Here is a 23478-nt window from a genome sequence, read left to right as displayed (position 1 = left end):
GATTTATATTCTGGAAACAACAACAAAAGCTGTACAAAATAAATAAAACAAGCATTTTCAAGCCTTAGACATCCGGCATTACAGGGCAGTGATCCCTGAAAGCAGAGAAACAAACAAATGGACCCTGAGATTGTCCCTAGATTATTTCCTGGAGAAAATTTCCAAGCTGCAGTGTGGGAAGGGGGAACCCAAACATTGCCTGGCATTCTCCCTAAGTTAAGGAGATAGAGCTTGGAGTCTGGGATGGCCAAGACAGGAAAGTTCACTGGGCAGAGTACCAGCAGCACAGAGAGAACTCTGGGAATCTACATAGAAGCCCCTTGAGGTTCCAACTGAATACCGATGAGTACATGTGTTTGAGGAAACTACTCCAAAGCCAGAGGAAAATAATAGCTGAAAGAATCAGAGGGAATCATCCATAGAGCCCATAAAGGGCAAGGAAGAGTTCATGTTCCTCAATAGAGCATCAGGCAAAGGACACATGATATTACCTCAGTACTGGGGCAAAATTAGCCCTAGACTAAAAGCTGTACTAGTCTAGCCTTAAAAAGATCACATAATTTTAACTGCAGCCCAGGAAAAAGCTCAAGAATGTTGATAGAAATACAAGAAAACTCAACCAGGTCAAATTCACAATGTCTGGCATTGAATTGAAAGCATTAGCAGGTATTCTAAGCTGTAAAATGTAACTACAAAAAAGGACACAAAAACAGTGATTATTTCTGTATTCCATATGTTCCAGAAGTGAGAGGAAAATGCAAACATGCCGAGAAGAGATATAGAATATATGAGAAGACCCAAAACAAACATCTAGAGATAAAAAATACAATGTCTGCAATAAAAAAATACATTGGATAAGATTAACAGTAGATTAGACATTGGATGACAAAAGATCAACAAACTTAAAAACAGCGATAAAAACTGCAAAATGAAACACAAAGTAAAAAGATACACAAAAAGTAAACAAAACATCTATAAGCTTTAGGACAACTTAAAGTGGACTAACATAGACATAATTGGAGTTTTCAAAGGAAAGGAGGGAAAACTGAAGAATACATTTGAAGAATCAAACGGCCAAAATTTGTCTATATATGACAAAAACTATAAATCAACAGATTGAAGAAATAACAACAAATCCCAACACAAGAAATTTTATAAAAATTACACCCAGCTGCATAAACAAATTGCTCAAAACTATGATAAGAGAAAAATCTTAAAAAGCCCCCAGAGAAAAAACACACATTACATAAAAAGGAACCATCACAAGGATGACAGCAGAAACAATATCAGCCTGGAGACAGTGGAGCAATATCTGTAAAAGACTGAAAAAAAAAATTATCAACCTAGAATTATATACGCTGTAAAAGTATCTTTCACTATGACGGAAAAATTAGGATGGTTTCAGACACAAAAAAGCCAAAAGAATTCATTACCGGTAGCCTTACACTATAAGAAATATTATAGGAAGTCCTTCGGGGAGAAATATTCTGAATCTACATAAAAGAGTAAAGAACACTGAAAATGGTAAATATGTGAGTACATAATAAAGACATTTTTCTTATTTAAAAGGTCTCTTTAAAATATTAAATGACTAAAGTAAAAACAATGACAGTGTATTGTCAGATTCATAACATATACAGAAGTAAAACATATGACAATAATAGCACTAAGACCAGGAGGTGGGAATTGGAAGTATATCGTTTAAGGTTTTTCTACTATGTGTAAAGTGGTATGTTACTTGTGATAAGTTAAAAACTCATTCTATAAACCCCTACTGTCCATTATTGTACTGTGTTTCCCTGAAAATAAGACCAGGTCTTATATTAATTTTGCTCCAAAAGATGCAGTAGGGTTTATGTTCAGGGGATGTCATCCTGAAAAATCATGCTAGGGCTTATTTTCCGGTTAGGTCTCATTTTCGGGGAAACATGGTAGCCACTAGCTATAAATAGATCTCGAGCACTTGAAATGTTACTAGTCCAAAATGAGATATGCTGTATGTGTAAAATACACATCAGATTTCAAAGACATCGTGTGAAAAATAATGTGAAATTTATCATTAATATTTTAATACTACTACAGGTTAAAATAATAGTAATTTAGGTATATTAGATTAAATAAAAATTGTATCAAAATTAATTGTACTGTCTCCTTTTAACGTCTTTTTAATGTAGCTAGTAGAAAAATTGTAAATCACATACGTGGCTCACATTTTATATCTATTGGATAGTGTTACTAGCAACTGTAAAGCAACCACTAAAAAGCAACAACAAAACAAAAACAAAAAAGCAAATAAATAAAAAGTTATAGCTAATCGTTGAACAAAAGGGGAAAATTAAATTATTCAATTAATCAAAATGAAGCAGAAAATTATGAACGAGATAAAAAGAACAGATTAAGAAAATAGAAAATTATAGATTGAAATCCAACTGTATCAATAATCACATTAATTGTACATGATCAAAACATCCCCTGAAAAGGATAGAGATTTTCACATTGAAAAAAAAGCAAGTCCCAACTATCTGCTGACTACAACACACCCACTTTAAACATGAAGACACAAATAGGATGAAAGTAAAAGAATGGAAAAAGATATACCATGTTTACATTACTAAATAAGAACCAACAATACCTAACTTGGCAGAGGCCTGTGAAAACAGATTTAAGAGTTTTTGGTCATCCACGTAAATGATCTTTGATCTCTGATCTAGAATGTTTTTTGAATATGTCCTCAGATAAGGATCCAGAATGGACACTTGGCAGAAGTAAGTGCATCTGCTGGAAATTTAGACCAAATGCTTTAAAACTGTTCCAGAGTCACTGACAGCTGTGAAAATAAGCACCTGTTTCTCTCTAATGATCAAGAGTAGTTTTTGACACATTTCAAAGCAATGGATTGAATACAAAATCTATTAAAGCAGGCTTAGATGGTTCAGAGTTGCTAACAACTAAAATGTCTCTGCCAAAACTTCACAACAGAGAAACGGGATTTAATTGGAATAATTTGCCACATTATTGGAATAAGTACTCTGATTACCAGCACCACCATTATTCACCATGACCTCAGGTCATAGATCTGGAGAGGAGAAGAGAAAGTAAAACAAGAAAGAGAAAAGGAAAATAAACACATAAAATGCCCTCCTATTATGTACTCTGTCAAGGAAAGAGCTAAGATGATAGCCCTTCTTGGTATTGTAAAGTGATCAAAACTTCAAATGAACCAAAGGAACATGGAAAAAAGAGCTGTCTTCAGGGTACAGATGTGTATTAGCTCGGGTTTCCATGCAAAATACTGCAGACTGGGTGGCTTAAACAACAAACATTTATTTTCTCACAGTTCTAGAGGCTGGAAGTTCAAGATCAGCGTGCCAGCAGAGTTTGGTATCTGGTGAGAGGAATAAACCCTTGCCCCCCAGGTGTGTGGTTAGAGTGGCCATGATGATCACTGAATGGGTCATTCTTCCCTTTTCAGCTGAATAGCTCTGTTTTTTTGTCCTGTAGAATCCTGGAATTTTCACAGCCTTCCTTCATTCTGTCCTGTTTTCTCTTTTCTCTGTCTTAGCTGACAGTGTGGCTGCTAGTATTATCTGATTCTTAGTCCTAGCCACAACAGAGATGGCTGATTACATCTGTGGGGAACCTCTATTTGAAGTAACTGTCCATCCACAGGCTTGGTGATCTCTTCAAAACAAGCTTTCTCTCCACATTTTTAAATATTTGTTGCATCAGCATCCCACTGCACAGTGCTAAAATCTGCATTAATCTGGTAGGGCTGCCATAGCAAAACACCATGGACAGTTGGCTTAAACAACAGAAACTTATTTTCCCATACGTCTGGGGCCTGGAAGCCTAAGATCAAGGTGCCAGAAGGGTTGGTTTCTATCCAGCTTGCAGATGGCACTTTCTCAGTGTGTCCTGAAATGGCCTTCCCTTTGTGTGCAGGTGGGGAAAGTAAGAGAGAGATATGTGGTATCTTCTCCTCTTATAAGCACAAATGACATTGGGGGTTAAGATTTCAACATATGAATTTTAGGGGAGCACAAACATTCCATCCATAACAACTATATATATATATATATATATGTGTGTGTGTGTGTGTGTGTGTGTGTGTACATATATAATATATAGTGACTAATATATAATGACTAATATAGTTATATATTAGTATATATAGTGACTAATATAGTTATAACAATATATAAAACTATGTAAACACATACACTCATTTAATGGTGGGTGAATAAATGAAAGCAAAAAAATCAAATGAGTAGTCTCACTGGGAAGAACCAAATATTTTGAAAATGTTTGAGGATATTTTGAAGATGGAATGGTATTCCTTATTTTAGCCTGTGTGTGATTCACTCTTCTCTACCAGCTAATGCAGCCTTCCATTTCTTTGAAAATTTTACATTCCTCTACTATTTCTGAGAGTCCCTTTAGTTTTGCACATGTGTTCATGTATAAGAACATGCAACTACTACATAGCATTGTAATTGTCTTCCTTACTCTGCTTAAACTCCTCTCAGGATCCTATCAGGTCTGCAGTTTATCTCTGCCATTCCCCCCATTTTATTACTGTGACTGAAACACTGTTAAATCATGGGTTGGATGTGTGTGTTTGCTAAATTCCTCATCACAGGGCTGCTCTAATGTGAAAGGTAGGACAATAGAAGTTTGACCTCCATGAACCTCCTGGGAGAGGCAGTTGCTAGATAGCTGGTCTTGGTATGGAAAGCCTCCAGCAGAGAGGAGGAAACCAAAGCCACCTCAGTGTCTTAGAAAGTGTCCTATCTTATGTCCCCCGGAGTAGACAGGACTTGAGATATTTGAGTCAAAGTGGAAACATCATACTTTAGTGTGAAGAGTGAGCTTTGTGGTAGGTCACTGAGTCACGCCACTTAACATTTTTTTTAAGGACCAGCTCTAAAAAATTTAAGTTTCTTGAGCATTGGGGGAGAGTGCTCTTAGAAAATAGAAGTATAATTTCTCAGATCATGACAGTCACCTGCTTACAACATTCATAGCCTTCCTAGTAACTTAGATGGGAAACAATGCTCATTACCAGAGTCTCTAATGCGTGCATGGTTTGGCCCTTTCTAATTCTCCAAGCCCTTCTCGTTACACTCTTTCTCCTCTCTCTCGCACTAAGCTCTAGCTCACTGGTCTCCTCTCAGTTCCTTGGACACACTGAAATTTTTCCTACCTAAGAGCCCCACCTTTTACTGTTGTTCATGTGCAATCTTCAGTGTTTGGCTCTTTTCCATCTTTTAGGGCCCCATTCAAATATCACCTCTTCACTGAGGCCTGTCGGTTGTTCTTCATCACGTCATCAGGCGTATTCCCTTCACAGTACTTATCACTATCCGTAGTTATCCTGTTCATTTATTTATCAATGTGTTTATTACCTATTTCCTCCTATCAAGTAAGCACTTTTTTATTAAATTTCTTCCTTGCATACTTGTCCATCATTATGCTAAAAACATTGAGTGGTATCTAGCATATTGCAGGTAGTTAATAAAAATTGTTGAATAAACAAATGAATGAATTTGTTTGTTTTGATCACCAGGCTATGAGGTCTACAAGAACTAGATCAAAATATATTTTGCTCACTGCTATATCCCCCCACACAGAGGATGTACATAATGGTTACGTGCTGAATAAAAAATGCTAGAAAAGTAATGTCAAGGGGCACCACTAAAAACCTGAGGCTAAACCACTTTGACCAGATAGTATAGTTGTCCCTGCCTTATCCATGGGAGACAGATTTCAAGACCCCAGTGGATGCCTGAAACCATGGATAGTATCTATACAATGTTTTCCCCCTAGATATACAATGTTTTTCCTATACATACATATCTATGATAAAGTTTAATTTGTAAATTAGGCACAGTAAGAGATTAACAACAGCTAATAATATAATACAATTATAACAATGTCCTATAATAAAAGTTATGTGAACGTTATCTCTCTCAAAATACCTTATTGTACTGTACTCATCCTTCTTCTTCATGTAATGATTTGGGATGATAAAATGCCTACATGATGAGACAAAGTGAGGTGATGACGTAGGCATTGTGACATAATGTTTGGCTACTATTATTGACGTGATGATACAGAAGAAGAAGGATCGTTTGCTTGGGGTGAGCCTGGATCATCAAGCCAAGACAATGTCAGTGGTTGAATGTCAGGAGTAGATGGTGTCAATGGTTGAACTTATCAATGGTCAATAATTGGGGAAATTTAATATTTTCAGACCTTGGTTGACTGCGGGTAACTGAAACCACGGAACGTGAAACAGCAGATAAGGGGCGGGGGAGGGGGCTACTGTAGTTAACTATAGCAGCATCTTCCATCTGTGGGTACATGAGTCTACATCTCATTCTGAAGACACCATGAAAATGCCAGTGGTAGGCAGGTTTTCCCAGGACCTCGCCATCAGGGTCATCTGAAGACTTCTAAAATTTCAGGACTTATATCCCCTATCTGCAGAATGCTGGTCCTCAGCCTCGGAGTCGTTCCCTTTGGCATTTCTTGAAAGTTGCAGGGGGTTTCTTACTTGTAATCAGAAACAAATCTAACCTCACTGAACACCACATATCTCTTCCAAGGATCACCACTGCTCTCTCAGATCCTGTTCCTCCAAGCATGTCGTTTTTCCACAAACCCTGTTGCTACTCCACTGAGCACAAAGGATTTTACAACACAGCATGTGGCTCTTAAAATTTCACAGTGATTAACTTGGTGATGTGTAGCAAATTGGGTCTACCTCTTTCTTTGATAACTTTCAATCTGAGAAGTCAAAAACATGCAGTATGTGCACGAGGTCTGACAATTAAGTTCACGAACTCATCCTAGAACTAGTGCAACATACCTCATTGCTGAATATCACTATGGTCACCTTCGAAGTCCTCCCCTTGGGAAGCTATGCACCGATGTCAGTGCCTAGTCTACCCTTCAAAGCAATTTTGGAACTCTTTTTCTGGGATGGCCATCAGAGCTGTAGTCATATTACCCTTGATGTTCTGAAGGTCATCAAAATGTCTTCCTTTTAATATTTCCTTTATCTTTGGGTAAAGAAAGAAGTCATTAGGGGCCAGATCAGGTGAGTAGGGAGGGTGTAACAATACAGTTATTTGTTTACTGGCTGAAAACTCCTTCACAGACAGTGCTGTGTCAGCTGGTGCATTGTTGTGATGCAAGAGCTATTTTGGGACCATTTTTTCACACACCTTTCTCATGCCAAGGTTTTCAGTTAAGATTTTCCTATTTCTCTATTGATGTTTACTTGATCTGCTATGCTTCTCACAGTCAGCCAATGATTTTGACGCACGATTCGACAAATTTTTGCAATGTTTTCATCTGCTCATTACTGGCCGCCCTGACCTCTCTTCATCAGTGACACATTCTCTCCCCTCAGGAAAACATTTAATCCACTTGTACACTGACGTTTTCTTCGTGGCATTATCCCCATAAACTTGGACTAAAATGTCCCTGATTTCACTTCCACTCTTGTCAAGTTTAACAGGAAATTTACTGTTTATTCATTGCTCTAATTCAAGCTCAGACATTCTCATGATGGCACACAAAACATGCAACAGGAATAATGAACGCCACTCAGCAAGACACCGCCACACGTCGACAGGAACACTGCTGTGAGACACTGATATACCAAGGTTATGAAACCTTACCAAGCTGTTTGTACAGTGCTGCCAATGTAAGTGCACAGTGGCAAGTTTGCGAACTTAATTGGTAGATCTCATGTGTATCTTAATGTTTTATGGAGTCCAGTCAATGCTCTTTTAGTTTTTGTGTATTGCCCACATTTAACTTAGAACTCAGACATGAATGTACGAGACTGGGCTGGGAACAAAGCTACATTCAGAATCTCTTTTCCCTTCTGATAACTAAGGGTTTGTTACTGGGGAGCTGATTGCACCTCCCTCCTTCCACCCTTAGAGTGAGTTCTCTCCAAGAAGACTCTATAGTCCCATTTCAGTTTAACTTCTGTCAGAGTATCTCATAATTTACCCCAAGTACCTAGAAGCTCCAGCAGGAGACAAAAGTCAAGCTTTTTCCCAAAAGTTTCTTCAGGCCCCGGGAAAACACTCTGGCTTCACAAACTCCAGACAAGCTTGTACCAGCCTGAACCTGCAGGAATTGCAGCCCAGGTTCAAACTGAAGCTTTGCTATTCTGATGCACAAGAAAATCTTCAAATGAACTCCGTAGTGACAAACCTTCAAATTACACAAAGCCATCCCACACCTTTGGCAATAAAGGCAGCCAGCCGCAACAGAGTCCATGAGGTGGCAGCAAAAGCAATTTAAGGTCACCAAAGAGAACACAAATGCCAATCACCACACAACATATTCTGCCAAGAGCAAGGAGGAATTTGGGTTTTCAGTAATTCTGCTGAAATTCTGCCATGATTCTCCCAAAACTGGGGACAGTGGTTACTTGTTAACGTATAGGTATACAGACTGGAAGGATACAAACAGCATTAAAATAGTTGCTATATTTGGATGACGGAATTGTCGTGCTTTTTCTAAATAAAGTTTAGCTTTTATACTTCCTTACTCTATTTTCACAATTAAAACGAAAGGGGGGAAAAGTGAAGGTTTCTGTTCTGAGTATCTGTGAGCCTAACTATTCTAAGATCATCAGCACAGCAACAACCTCTTATTCAAACCAAGAATTAATGATTACTTCTAATTCCTTGTTCAATTTGTGAATGTATGTGTTAAAAGCCATAACATAGGAAGAACAGAATCTCAGTTCACAAATTCAAAAGTACAAAAATCATCATTTTTGTTTATAAGCTATAAATCACTTGAAATCCACTTCTATGTCCCATTCTTATAAGCTGGTGGAACATTCAGTAATAATTGGGGCTCCACCTACCCAAAGCTATACCTTGTGTTTTTTGTGTGACTAGGATGTTGGAGGGCCCCTGACTTCAAGCCTTTGCTCACACTGATTACCGCTGAAGTGCCAAGGTATTTCCAGGGGACCTCTTGCTTTTGTCCACGTTCAGGGTCCTGGGATCATTAGTAAGGCTGATAGTATCTGTGCTGAAAGTACAGCTTTCTCAATGCCCCGGGAGAAATAAGCTCCTCTAGGGGTCTTTCCACCTCCTGCCTCTGAGGTAAGGAAATACCAAGGCCACCTGTTTGGAATGAATAATTCCAAAAGAGCCATCAACATTAATTTGTAGAGAATAGTTATAACAATTAAAAGACAAACAATTAACTTTGTAATACAGAGATGTGATAATAAACAGAGACAATAAGCAGTATTCTGATATTCTAAAATAATTTCTGCAGATTAAATATAAGATGCTGAATGGTTTAGAGTCTCTATCTATCTGTCTACCTATCGATCTATCGATCTATCTATTTAATCTTACCTAAAATTATCTTCTAATTGTGTCTCCCTTGAGGGGCCTGAATTAACTTGTTAGCTGAATACATAAAATAGCTCAAGACCTTTCTTCAGTTAGTTAAGGAAAAAAATTTAATACATTGTTTTATTCTAATAATTTGGGTCCTGAAATTTTCTTCTTACATTATTACATGTGCATCTTTTAGTGATATGTCCTAACACTTTCATATTGTTATTTATTTCAAAGCTTCTTAAGGATTTCATTCACTCAGAGCACGCATATGAAACAAGGTGTTCATCTGGGGATAAAGTCACCCACCCACACGCAGAGCGTTGCACAACCACATATACACACAGGTCTGATTAGAGTTCCGCTTGCGCCATGGACGTCCAGGATATTGACTGAGGCACCTGTCAGAGGCTCACTCCCTGCTTTATCTGATAGGACAAGGTTGCACAGGGTGTGTCCAGCAGATGGACTAGTCTTGTCAGAATGGAACCCACAAATGCCTCGGGGGCGAAGAAGGCAGCTACAAGGTCCCTTTCTTCTAAAAGCAGTCAACATGAGAAACACTGAGGCTCCTTTCCCATTGACTCTATAGATGAGTGCAGGAAGGAGAGACAAATAGAACAAACGCAGACATTGGTAAAATGGCAATGTTTATTTTGACAGCATAGGTATAGGTATCTTATAAATAATAAGTCGTCTGATTTTTAAAAATGGAAGGAGAGAGAGAGAGAAATAGGAATTCAAGGGGGGAAATGCAGCACTCAAATTAGTGAGTAAAACCGATTAGGTTAAAAAATTTTCTTTGGAATGGTACTTTAATAAAGTTTCAATACTAAATAATCAGTGATTTAGACTTCTGAATTGTAGTCACTTGGGAAAGAAATATATCAAATAAACCTATATCAACATGTAATGGTAATAGTAATAATAGTAATCAGTCCTAACTTCCTGAAGGAATATCAAGAGTAAAACCAAAAATGATAATGTTTTATTTTTGTAAGTAACTTTATAGTTTTTAAAGTTCTTTCACTTAAATGGTCTCATTTGATCCTCACATCAGGTTATGAGACAGGCAGCACAATTTTTTTCATCATTTCGCAGACAGCAGACTAAAGATTAGAATAAGTGACTTGCCCTAGGTTATATGTCTAGGAAGTAGCAAAACTGGGACTAGAACTCTGGACTTTTCTTCCCAGTCCATTTTTATTTCTGATGGAATGATCATTCATAGCTCTCTAGTTTCTGTCACTGAAAATAGCTATTAATTTCCGGAGTTGAGTAAAGCTTGTCCATGGATAGGTATAATTTGTGATACTTACCCATATTGGATTGATGCATTTTGTGTTTGTTCCTTTTCATGTGCTGTTAAAATAATATATGAATCAATTTAAGAAACAACTCAGTTCACAACTTTCCTTTGGGTTCTCCACGAACCTTAGTCCTCAATCACAGTTTCATTGGCAGATGGCTGAGTGCACCATTAGAAAATGATAACTTGCACCTACTCCACCCTTTGACCCAGTTTCTACCAAAAGTTGGCACTACAGCTATTATATTGCATATATTGCAGAAGCTTTGAGTTTGCTTAAACCTGTCTCAGCAATTTTCAACCAGGCTATTTAACTCACTCTGAAAAGGGCAGAAGTAGGAAGTCATACATGCAAGGACATGGTCAGATTCATTGTCTCCCCATCCATTTCCTAGAACCACCTCTTTCCATACAGGCCCAAGAGTCAACGTGCTGATGGGTTAGGCTGGAGACTCTATTGGGTCACACAGATCTTGAGAGAGGCATATAAATGTTGTCAGCTCTGAAGGATCCCCAGAAGCCATGAAAGCTCCACATGTGACTCTGTTCCACAGAAAATACCCTGCTTCACTTAGAACTTTCTGGTTACCCTGAGACCACTTTATGATCAGAAAAGGTCCACTACTAACATTTGTGAGATCCACGGCAAGAGTATAAATAAAAGTCCACATACCACATGTCTAAATATTTAAAGGTTATAGCACAGGCTAACAAGCTGCAAAATGAAATATTTTCTCTCCTCCTACTGCAACAACAGTATGTCCATAATAACAAAATTGAAGTACGTGCTTAATGCTATGACTCTTTGTTACTGAGAGTTGGCAAAATATAAAAGATATTTGGATTTAATTATTACTCTACAATTATAGGCATTTTTGTTGATGGGCCACTGATGTTTGAATGAATAATAACAAAAGTGTATAATTTATTAGTTATTTATAAATTGATTTATTCCATGAATTTTTCTTACTTTCACTAGAGAAAGATCACTTATTATATTGGTCTAATTAAGACTTTTACATAATTTGTGCTCTACTGACAGTAGAGAGCCAAATAACTAACAATTAATAGTAACTATTCAGAATAAAAAATTTGAAAATATTTTCATCAAAAATTAAGATAAATATAAAACTTAAAATTATTTTACACATACTTTTACAAAAGTTATTTCCTTTTAAAATATTCAAAAATGATATATTAAAATTAAGTTAAAATACGAATTCTAATTAATGCATTTGAAAAATGTTAATCCAAATTAGTTAAATAAAGTTGAATTTTTAAATTCATTTTAAAAACATTATTAAATCTTATTAGACGTTTTCAGAAAAATAAAACTTCACAAGTCTAGCATTAAATTGTGCTATATAAAGAATAACTATCATACTTTATATATATTTTGTCTAGATCAGCACTGTCCAATAGAAATATAGTGCAAGCCACATACATAATTTTTAATTCTTTTACATTAAAAATGTTTCTAAATTAAAATATTAAAAAGTAAACATTTTTAAAATTGTTAAGATAGCTTTAATAATATATTTTATTTAGTCTAACATATTAAATATTATTCCAACATGTAATCAATATAACAATACTTAATGAGGTCTTTTATATTCTTTTTTTCATACTAAGTCTTCAAAATTCGGTGTGTAGATACACTTACAGCTCTTCTCAGTTGGAGTAGCTACAATTTCATGTGCCCACTAGCTAAGTGGCTAAGGCCACCATACTGGACAGTGAGTATGCCTTGGTTGCCATGTAAACTATTACAAATGCTACATTAATTGGTGAGGGCCGTCAGAATCACAAGTTGAAATACAAAGAGAAGCAAGAAAGTGGATGCTCCACACTACTGGGAATGATGTTAAGAGGAAGAACTTGGTGTGTTAATTATTTTATCTTCTTCTTACCAAGGACTTCTATCACTCTAATCCTGTGAATCCGTATCCATCTCCAATGTAGGCAGTGGCACAACCCACAAACCTTCACAGGTGCAGGTACCCTTTATTTCAAAGGACATAGGACAAGAGGCTTGAAGAGCCTCTTAGGTTCTCCTTGGGGCCTGAATGGGGTTAGAAATAACAGTGGATCTTTAGGGTTATAGATCATTCTGTGCAGTACTAAGCACCAGACAATGAGTTAACACAGATCCAATGTGTTTGCTAATAAATTTATTTGTTCATGTGTTTATGAAAACTGGGGATCAGGGGAGTGGCTGCTCTTGCCTGGTATGAGGTAGATACAGGACAGTGCAGCCCTCGACTTAGTCAGGCTTCCCAGGAGCACATCAGAATAGGAAGGCCCTGAAACAGGCCAGCGTTCTCAGGACTGTGCTAGATGACAGACGGCGAATCCAGGATCACATTAGTTTCTCAGAGCGCTGAGAGTTAATGAAGTGTTTGGCATTGAGGATACTCACATACATATTTTCCCCCTATGCTACGCTTCTTGAAGCATTGGCTTCAATATCAAGATTAAACTTGAATAAAAGCAAGAATGGAAGAGAGTGAGACATCTTTTATAGATGCATAAGAAATAATGACTCTAGAATGAAACTGGACTGCTGTCAGCATGTGCCAAAATTAATTCAAAATGGATCAAAGACGTAAGCATAAGACCTGACACAATAAACTGCATAGAAGAAAACATAGGTACTAAACATATGGACCTTGGGTTCAAAGAGCATTTTATGAATTTGACTCCAAAGGCAAGGGAAGTAAAAGCTAAAATAAATGAATGGGACTATATCAAACTTAAAAGCTTCTGCACAGCAAAAGAAACCATCAACAAAACAAAGAGCCACCAACTGAATGGGAGAAGATTTTTGCAAACAGTGCCTCCGATTACAGGCTATTATACAAAATATACAAGGAACTCATACAACTCAACAACAAAAAACCAAATAACCCAATTGAAAAAATGGGCAGAGGACCTGAAGAGACATTTCTCCAAAGAGGACATACAAATGACAAATAGACATATGAAAAAATGCTCAACATCACTAATCATCATAGAAATGCAAATAAAAACCACAATGAGATATCACCTTACCCCAGTTAAAATGGCTATCATTAACAACACAAATAGTAACAAGTGTTGGAGAGGCTGTGGAGAAAAAGGAACCCTCATACACTGTTGGTGGGAATGCAGACTGGTGCAGCCGTTATGGAAGGCAGTGTGGAGGTTCCTCAAAAAATTACGAATAGAATTACCATATGACTCAGCAATTCCTTCCCTGGGTATCTACCAAAAAAATCTGAAAACATTTATCCATAAGGACATGTGTGCTCCAATGTTCATTGCAGCTTTATTTACGGTGGCCAAGACATGGAAACAACCAAAATGCCCTTCGATAGATTAATGGATAAAGAAGTTGTGGTATATATACACAATGGAATGCTATTTGGCGGTAAGAAAAGATGAAATAGTACCATTTATGATAACATGGATGGATCTTAGCATTATATTATAATGCTAAGCGAAATAAGTCAGACAGAAAAAGTAGAGAACCATATGATTTCACTGATATGTGGTATATAAAACTGTAAACAACAAAAGGTCAAGACAAACAAATGAAGGAACAAAAACTCATAGCCATAGATTTAGGGGTTACCAGAAGGTAAGGGGGCAGAGGGCTCTAGAAGAGGGTAAATGGGGTCTAATATATAGTGATGGAAAGGGAAGTGACTCTGGGTGGTGAACACACAATGTGAGGTGTAGATAATGTATTACAGAATTGTATACCTGAAATCTATGTAGCTTTACTAACAATTGTCACCCCAATAAACTTTAATAAAAAATTATGAAAAAAGAAATAATGCCTCTGATCCAACTTTCTTCACCAACCCTCAAGCTCTCTCTCTCACACATATACCTCACTTATCATACACACACATATACAAACAACTCCAGGGGAGAAAGCATTGTATTGCCTTTATCTCCCTGTTCTATAAAACATAAACCACAAGTAAAAGTTTGTTATAGTGGTAAGACAGAATGCTCCGATCGTAGGAAATCCACAACCTCTCTATAAACAACTGCTCACCCAGGTTCCAGGTCTTGTGTCAGTCACCACTTCAACAGAAGCACGTCGATTCTAAGTTGAGAAGAAATCAGAGCTTCTCAAGGCCTTTGCATTTATGACTCATTTCCTTCAACTCTTTCTTCAGAGGTCACTTTTTTTGTAAAGCCTTTTCTGAGCATCATATTTTAAATTGAATCACCAGGTGCCCCACTGTCACCCCAACTCCTACACTGCCTATTTGCCTGCCCTGCCTTCGTTTTTCTCCACAGCACTTACTAATACCGGAAATAGTGTAGCTTTTACTTTTTTAGTTTTTCCTATTCTCCAATAAACTCCCCCACAACAATGAGAATTGCTGCCCAGTTTGTTCACTGCTTTAATCCTAGAACCTAAAACAGGGTCTAACCTAACAGAAGCTACTCAGTAACTATTTATTGAATGAATAAATCCATGGGGTTTATTGTTCTGGCACTAGGTAACATTCATCCTTTTCTTTTTCCAACTAAAATTCAAAGCATAAACCACCTGTTAAAATAGTATAAACCTCTAAAATATTCAGGAACATGATGAAAGAAGGCCATGGAATGGTAAAATAGAATATATTGGACTAGTAGTTAGAAATCTTCATTTTCATCTTATCTGTCATCGAATCATGATTTTGGGCAAGTCAATTTACTTCCCTAACATTTTAAACTCAGCCAGTTCTATACTTTTTTAAAGATTAAATGTATTGAGAAAACATTGGTTAATAACATTATATAAATTTCAGGTATACAACTTTATAATACAACATCTGTATACTACCCATTGTGTGCTCACCGCTCAAAGTCTAGTCTTCTTCCATCACCATACATTTGACCTCCTTTACCCTCTTCATCCTCCCCCACCGTCTAGCCCCTCTGGTAGCTATCATTCTTTTGTTTGTATTTGTTTGTTTGTTTGTTTTGGTCTGTTTTTTATTTGTTTGTTTCATATCCCACATATGAGTGAAATCATATGGTTCTTGTCCTTTTCCATCAGACTTATTTCACTTAGAATAATACTCTTAAGATCCATCCATGTTGTCGCAAATAACAGTATTTCATCTTTTCTATGGCTGAATAGTAGTCCATTGTACATATGTACCACATCTTCTTTATCCAATCATCTATCAAAGGACACTTAGGTTGTTTCCATGTCTTGGCTATTGTGAATAATGCTGCAAGAAATGCAGCACCATTTCTTGAAGAGGCTTTCCTTTCTCCATTTTATATTTTTGGCTCCTTTGTCAAAAATTATGTATGTATGGGTTTATTTCTGGGCTCTAAATTCTGTCCCATTGGTCTGTTGTATGCATTTTTGCCTGCCAGTACCATACTGTTTTGATTATTGTAGCTTTATAGTGTAATTTGAAGTCAGGCAGTGTGATACCTTTGGCTTTGTTCCAGTTTTATACTCAAAGGGAATATATTTTAAGAAAAACCAAAACCAAAAGCAAGTATATACCATATTGTAAAGTTGATATGCTCCAAACTGGCAGAAAGATGTTATCTGTAGTTATAATCATGTTAAATATGTTTTATCTCACCAAAATATAGGTTGTAAACTCTGTTTGTTTAATTTTTATAAAATTGATCAAAACTTTAAATGAAACAAAACCTGAAATAGATTATTTTTAAGTTATAAAAGAAAAACACACATAACCATCTTTCTATATCTCTTTTTAGGTTCCAGCTTTCACTGTTCTGAGTTTTAAAAATATTACAATACCCTGCAATATAAAAATTGCTTTTATCATCCAGAGTCAGTTCTCCTTCCATCACCATATATCTGATCCCTTTTCCATCTTGATTCTGGGTGGTGAACACACAATGCAATATATAGATGATGTATTATAGAAACGTACACTTGAAACCCATATAATTTTACTAACCAATGTCACCCCAATAGATTCAATAAAGAAAAGAAAAAAATTATTGCTTTTATCATGTCATTAGTTTTTAAACTTTTTTTTAAATCTTAGAGTGATAGACTGCATTTTTGCTTTAATATTATTCATTTATTCATTCTCACTCTCCACACATTCTTGCCGCTCAAAAACTTTTAATACATATTATTATGTTCATATTTTAGAATATGCAATCCAGCAATGTTTTGTAGTTTATTAAGAATATTTTAATTTATAGGTTTGTTCTGTATAAGTTTATTAAGAATACTTTAATTGACAGGTTGTTCCATAAGGGTACTCAGTTAACCTGTAAATGACAAACAAAACAAAGTAGTTTTTTGGTCCCTGGGATCACTCACATATTTACATTCCATGAGTCCACAGGGGTTAGGCTTGGCTAGGAGGCTGAGATGGTTGGCCTCTCTTTCCATGCGGTCTTTCATCTTCAAGGAAGCTAAATGGGATTCTTCATGAGACCATAGCAGTGGTCTAAGAATTCGATGAGTGGCAAGGCCAGAGCATGAATGCGTGGATATCGTTGGCAGACTGTGAAAACTTGGAATGCACATTACATGTTGCTAATCTTAAAAATTTTCCAAAGTAGCCAAATATCTAGATACAAACTGCAGATTCTTTTAGTTATTATTATTATTTTTAGTCTGACTTGACAGTTAGAGATATTTGTGGTATTTCAGTAAATTAGGCTATTTGGTGATCTACAGGCACAATGTACGAATCCTTAATAAGCATCTGTTTGTACCATGTTGGATGATGTCCCATTGGCCAAATCTGACACATGGCCAAATCAAGTGTGAACTTGGAAGAGGATCCACAAGGGCATGGATGCTAGGAGGAATGATTTATGGGGTATTAATGTGACAATCCACCACAAGGTCTTTGAAAATTGTAATATATAACTATCTTATTTGACATAATTATTTGCATTTAATTATATTATTCCCATTTATTATCAATATTATTTTGTGTTTCATTGAATTTATAGATTTCTGTTAAAGCAGCATTGTTTTTTTCTTTTCTTACATTACTCTACTTCAGGATTTCATTAAATGTAAGCAAGTAATTTAACAGTATAATCATAACAATTGCATGGTGAGTCAAATGTTTTAGTACTTTAAAATTTTTTCGTTAGTAAAGAAAGTTATTCATGTCAGAGATCAAGGAAAGTATAATATTTTAAAACAATTTTTATGGGCAAGGTCCTAATTTTAAAATACTATGTCAAAAATAGAAAACAAACAACAACTGCATACGCCACACTAATCACATCTATAGACTAAACTGGGCCTAAGAGCTTTCAGTTTGCAAACTCTGGCTCCAAATAAAAGTAAATGCTAAAGTTAGTATTTTAGCATAACAAGCCAAATTTTGTCCAGATAGGTCTTAAAAGAGTTTAGAATATTAATGTTTTCCACCATCTGCCACTTTCAAAATGAAATTCTCAATGTAATTTGGAAAAAAGATCACCATACAGCAGATTGTTACAGAATCATATACATATTCATTAGTGATAAGCATAAAATTGGTTTTAGTTATACAGTTAAAAGCTATTCAAGAAAACTTGAATGCAAGTCTTTTAGCCTGAATGATTATAATTTAGTGCCAATTTATTAAAATTGGCTAAATCAGGCCTGTTTCATGATTACTGGTAGTCACTTTGTTTGTGGAGGTAGGAATGGGATGTGTAGGACCCTGCTACTCATAAGTATGGTCTGCAGACCAACATTAGCATTACCTAGGAACTTGTTAAAAATACGAAATCTTAGGCACCATGCCAGACATACTAAATTGGAATCTATCAATACATTTTGCTGAAACTGACTCCCAAAACTTTTACCAGCATTTCATTTTTGGATTCAACCTAATAGTTTCTCTGAAAGCCTTGTGAAGAGGAACTATGTAGTAGCTTTCTGCTTGCCCTTTCTGACTGCATCACTTCAGGAGGACCATGACATCAGTTTGTCCCTTTATTGGTCATGTTAACTTGATCATTTGGTTAAGATACCATCTGTCAATGTTCCGTTGTGAAACTTCCTTTTCTCCTATGTAATTGATACGATCTGTGGAGTGATGCTTCAGATTATGTGAATATCCTGTTCCTTAAGAATGCTTCGGCCAAAAATTTTAACATTCATTGACAATTCTAGCCAGAATTACTACAGTGGTTGGAAAATCATGGCTTTTTCACTCTTATTCCATCTACATTTGTTGGTAATCATTTGCGTCAAAAGATACAAATATGGTATCATTTACATTAATTTTTATAGAAATTATGGAAGCTTTATTCTGCTACCTCTAATGTAAGCTACTTCCATTTATTCATATCTTCTCATTGCATAATAAAGTCTGTGATGTAGGAAGCACTAAGTTGGAAATACCAAAATACTGGGTATGGTGCCATTAGCGTCTTTTCTTATTACTCACTTGCAGCTACTCACACGCCATTTCTGTTGCATGATATCAAGGAGAACAGATGCTTTAACATTCATATTCAGTCAGGGCATAAAAAGTATATTTCAGAAGTTGCACATTTCAAGCAATAATTTCCTGGTTCTAGTTGTTTGGTAGTCACAATATTTTATTTTTGGCCGACTTATCCTTTTTGACCTTTTTATTCAGCTTTCCTCTTTAGCTCCCACTTTCCTACTTAGAGGAAATAAATGTCTGCTTATTTACATCAGTAATGCTACAAAATTTTAAATCACATTTTTATGTATCAATTATAGTGAATAAAGATTTTTATTAATATCCATCACACCCTATAATCTACTATTTGTTAGCAAGTAAATTAACAACACTTAGTGAATTGTAAATAGCAACCTTTATGGTGCTTTGGCTTATTGATTTTTGCCAAAGTATTATCAGGAGAGTGGAGACTGGTACTGGTAATTGGACAAAAGATAGGAAGCCTTGTGTGCGTATGTGTAGTGCCCAGCCATTATTTCCACCTGACCCTCAATCCTGCCAAGTTAACAGGCTTTCCAGGTGATGCATGCTTTAGTCTATATTTTCTAAATAAATCTATGATATTTACTTATCCATCCATCCATCTATCCATCCAACATTTGCTACCTATATTGAACATCTACTCATTCCCAGACACTGTTCTTAGTACCACAGATACAAAGATGAGTATGATACAATCTCTACCCTTAAATAACTCTTATTCCTGTCTAGGAATAAACTCACATCTAAGGCAATCTCCTCTCTTTTCTTTCCCAATTATTTCTTCTAAAATGTGAGCATCCGCTTGCCCTTTTCTCCTCAATGCTGGTGCAGATCAAGGCTCGTTTTGAGGACTGTTATTCATGTCTGCTGCTTCTGGGAAGCTGAAAATTGCTGTGCAACACCTCTTTTGCTCTCCTATTAAGACCACTTGTTAGAGCAGCTACCATGCAAAGAACACTTTGTAGGTCTACCAGGTGGCCCCAGGTTAGATACAGATAGTGGCTGACCATAGCCTTCGCTGGAGCCCCTCCCAAGAGGCCCCAGAACCAACACACCAGGTGGCCAGCTTCAGATCACACCAGAGTATAACCCAATTAGCGCCACAAATGACACACCCAAAGAGTGGATTCAGTAAGTACCTGAGCCCTGCTAAAGTAAATCTTACTCCATGGGGTCAGCCCCTGAAGAATAGCTTGTCTGCTGAAGTCATGGCTAGTCCTCACAGCCAGTCAGCCTGAAGGTCACTCCCACCCACTGACACACCAATAGCTATCAAGGCTCAACTACAACAGGAGATCACACACAACTCACACAAGGGACACCCCTGGAGCACCTGGCTCCAGTGAACAGGGAGTTGCCCTACTGAACCCACGGAACACCTACTGCATAAGGCCACACTGCCAAGACTGGGAGACATAGTAGATCTACCTAGTACATAGAAACAAACAGGGAGGCAGCCAAAATGAGGAAAAAACGAAACATGTCCCAAATGAAAGAATGGGAGAAAATTCCAGAAAAAGAACTAAATGAAATGGAGGCAAGCAATCTATAAGATACAGACTTCAAAACAATGGTTATAAGGATGTGCAAGGAACTTAGGATATGAATAGATGAACTCAGTGAGAACTTCAATGAAGAGATAGGAAACATAAAAAAGGAGATAGAAAACATGGGGAAAAAAAACACTCAGAAATTAAGACTACAATAACTGAAATGAAGAATACAGTAGATGGAATCAACAGCAGATTAGCCAAAGCAGAGGATCAAATCAGTGATTTGGAAGACAAGGTAGTAGAAATCACCCAAGCAGAACAGCAAAAAGAAAAAAAGAATTTTAAAAAATTAGGATATTTTAAGGGATCTCTGGTACAACATCAAGCGTAACAACACTTGCATCATAAGGGTACGCAAAGGAGAAGAGAAAGAGCAAGGGATTGAAAACCTATTTGAAGAAATAATGACTGAAAACATCCCTAAGCTGGTGAAGGAAATGGACACACAAGCCCAGGAAGTGCAGAGAATCCCAAACAAGATGAATCCAAAGAGGCCCACACCCAAACACACCATAATTAAAATGTCAAAGGTTAAAGATAAAGAGAGCATCAATCCTAAAAGCAGCAAGAGAAAGGCAGCTAGTTACTTACAAGGGAGCTCCCATAAGACTGTCAGCTGATCTCAACAAAAACTTTGCTGGCCAGAAGGGATTAGCAAAAAATATAAAGTGATGAAAAGTAAGGACCTACCACCAAGACTACACTACTCAGTAAGGCTATCATTTAAGATTGACAGAGAGACAAAGAGCTTCCCAGACAAGGAAAATCTGAAGGAGTTAATCACCACTGAACTAGTATTACAAGGAATCTTAGAGGGACTTCGAGATGAGAAAAAAAATATGAATAATAAAATGACAATAACTACATATCTATCAACAATTACTTGCAATATAAATGGATTAAATGCTCCAATCAAAAGACATAAGGGGCTGAATGCATAAGAAAACAAGACCCTTACATATGCTGCCTACAAGAGACTCGTTTCAGATTGCAAGGCACACAGAGACTGATAGTAAAGTGTTAGAAAAATATATTTCATGAAAATGGAAACAAACAAAAAAAGCTAGGGTAACAATACTTATACCAGACAAAACAGACTTTAAAACAAAGACTATAACAAGAGACAAAGAAGGACCTAGTAATCCTATTTCTGGGTATTTATCTAAAGAAACCCAAAACACTACTGTGAGGGGATGTGCTCATCCATATGTTGATTGCAGGACTATTTACAGCAAACAAGATATGAAGCCAACCTGGGTGTTCCTGAATGGATGAATGGATAAAGAAGAGATGGTACACATATACAATAGAAGATTATTCAGCCATAAAAAAGAATGAAATCTTGCCATCTGCAATGACATGGATGGACCCAGAGGGTATTGTGCTGAGTGTAGTAAGTCAGATAGCAAAAGACAAACGTCATTTGATTTCACTTATAAGTGAAATCTAAAGAAGAAAATAAACAAATGAAACAGAAATAAACTCATAGTTACAGAGAACATTTTGATTGTTGGCGGATAGGAGGGACCTTGGGGGGTAGGTGAAAGTGGGAAAGGGATTAAGAAGTACAAATTGGTTGTTACACAGCAGTTATAGGGATGTAGGGTATAGCATTAGGAATATAGTCAATAAAATTGTAATAACTATGTATGCTGTCAGATGGGTGCTAGATCTACCGGGGTGATAGATGGGAGGGGCTTGGGGACGGGGTGAAAAAGGTGAAGGGATTAAGAAATATAAATTGGTAGTTATAAAATAGTCATGGGAATGTAAAGTAAGCATAAGGAATATAGTCAATAATATGGTAACAACTATGTATAGTGACAGGTGGGTACTAGTCAGGGGGATAACCTTGTAAATTATATAAATGTCTAACCACTATGATGTACACCTGAAACTAATATAAAATAATATTGAATATCAACTCTAATTGAAAAAATTTAAAGGGGGAAAAGAAAAAAAAAAGAACTAGATGTATTGGCATCCCAAAAATATAACACAAAATGAAAATATTAGACACGACAAAGAAAGAATACACTGGCAAAAGGTAGAAACATTTTAATGAATTTGTATGCACCTAGATAGTAATATACAAAGTTAAAATTGTTAGAGGAATAAAGAAGTATTAACAAATCAATGTCATAGTGGAAAACAACCTAATCAACAAATCATGCAGGGCAATCATAGTAAAACTCTACAGAATATTTACAAAAACTGATGCAATGATCCTCAAGGGAAAAAAAGTCCATAAATTCTGAAAAGTAAATATCAGAATGTTTATTCTCTGATCATAATGTAACAAAACTATAAAGTGACAATCAAAAGAGAGCCAAAAAAAAAATCCCCTTCACAGAAAATATTTTAATACTTCCTTTTAAATAACTTGGATATCAAAGGATATCAAGCCTAATATCTCATACTGTTTTCAAAAGTTCTGGGAAGCAGTGAAATTAGAAAATGTTATCATCTTAGCTAATGGAAATTAAGAAAAACTGGATAAGAAATACTGAAAACAAAATAACTAACCATTCAGGTAAAAGAAGGAACAAAAAGAACAAAATAATCCGATAGAAAATAAAATAAGTAAATTTCATCTTAAAAAACAAAAACAAAAACAAAACTGCCTGACCCTAAAATTTCCCTTGTAGAAATTTATGTCAAGAAAATAATTAGACAAGTTCACAAAATTGTATAGACAGGAATATTAACAGTCAAAAAGATGTAACAGCTCCAATTGAAATAATGTAAATGCCCATATACCTATATTGCAGTGGCTAAATAAATTATGGTATATCCTTATAATGGAATAT

General features: G+C 36.2%; 1 protein-coding gene across 1 annotated transcript in view; it reads right to left on the bottom strand.

Moving 5' to 3' along the window:
- TTK (TTK protein kinase) overlaps positions 1-23478 on the bottom strand; it is a 68128-nt gene that overhangs the window by 40149 nt on the left and 4501 nt on the right. The window lies entirely within an intron of this gene.

This window comes from Rhinolophus sinicus, linkage group LG05, assembly GCF_036562045.2.
Source record: "Rhinolophus sinicus isolate RSC01 linkage group LG05, ASM3656204v1, whole genome shotgun sequence".
Lineage (NCBI taxonomy): Eukaryota > Metazoa > Chordata > Mammalia > Chiroptera > Rhinolophidae > Rhinolophus > Rhinolophus sinicus.
This window is presented reverse-complemented; position numbering and strand designations above follow the sequence as displayed.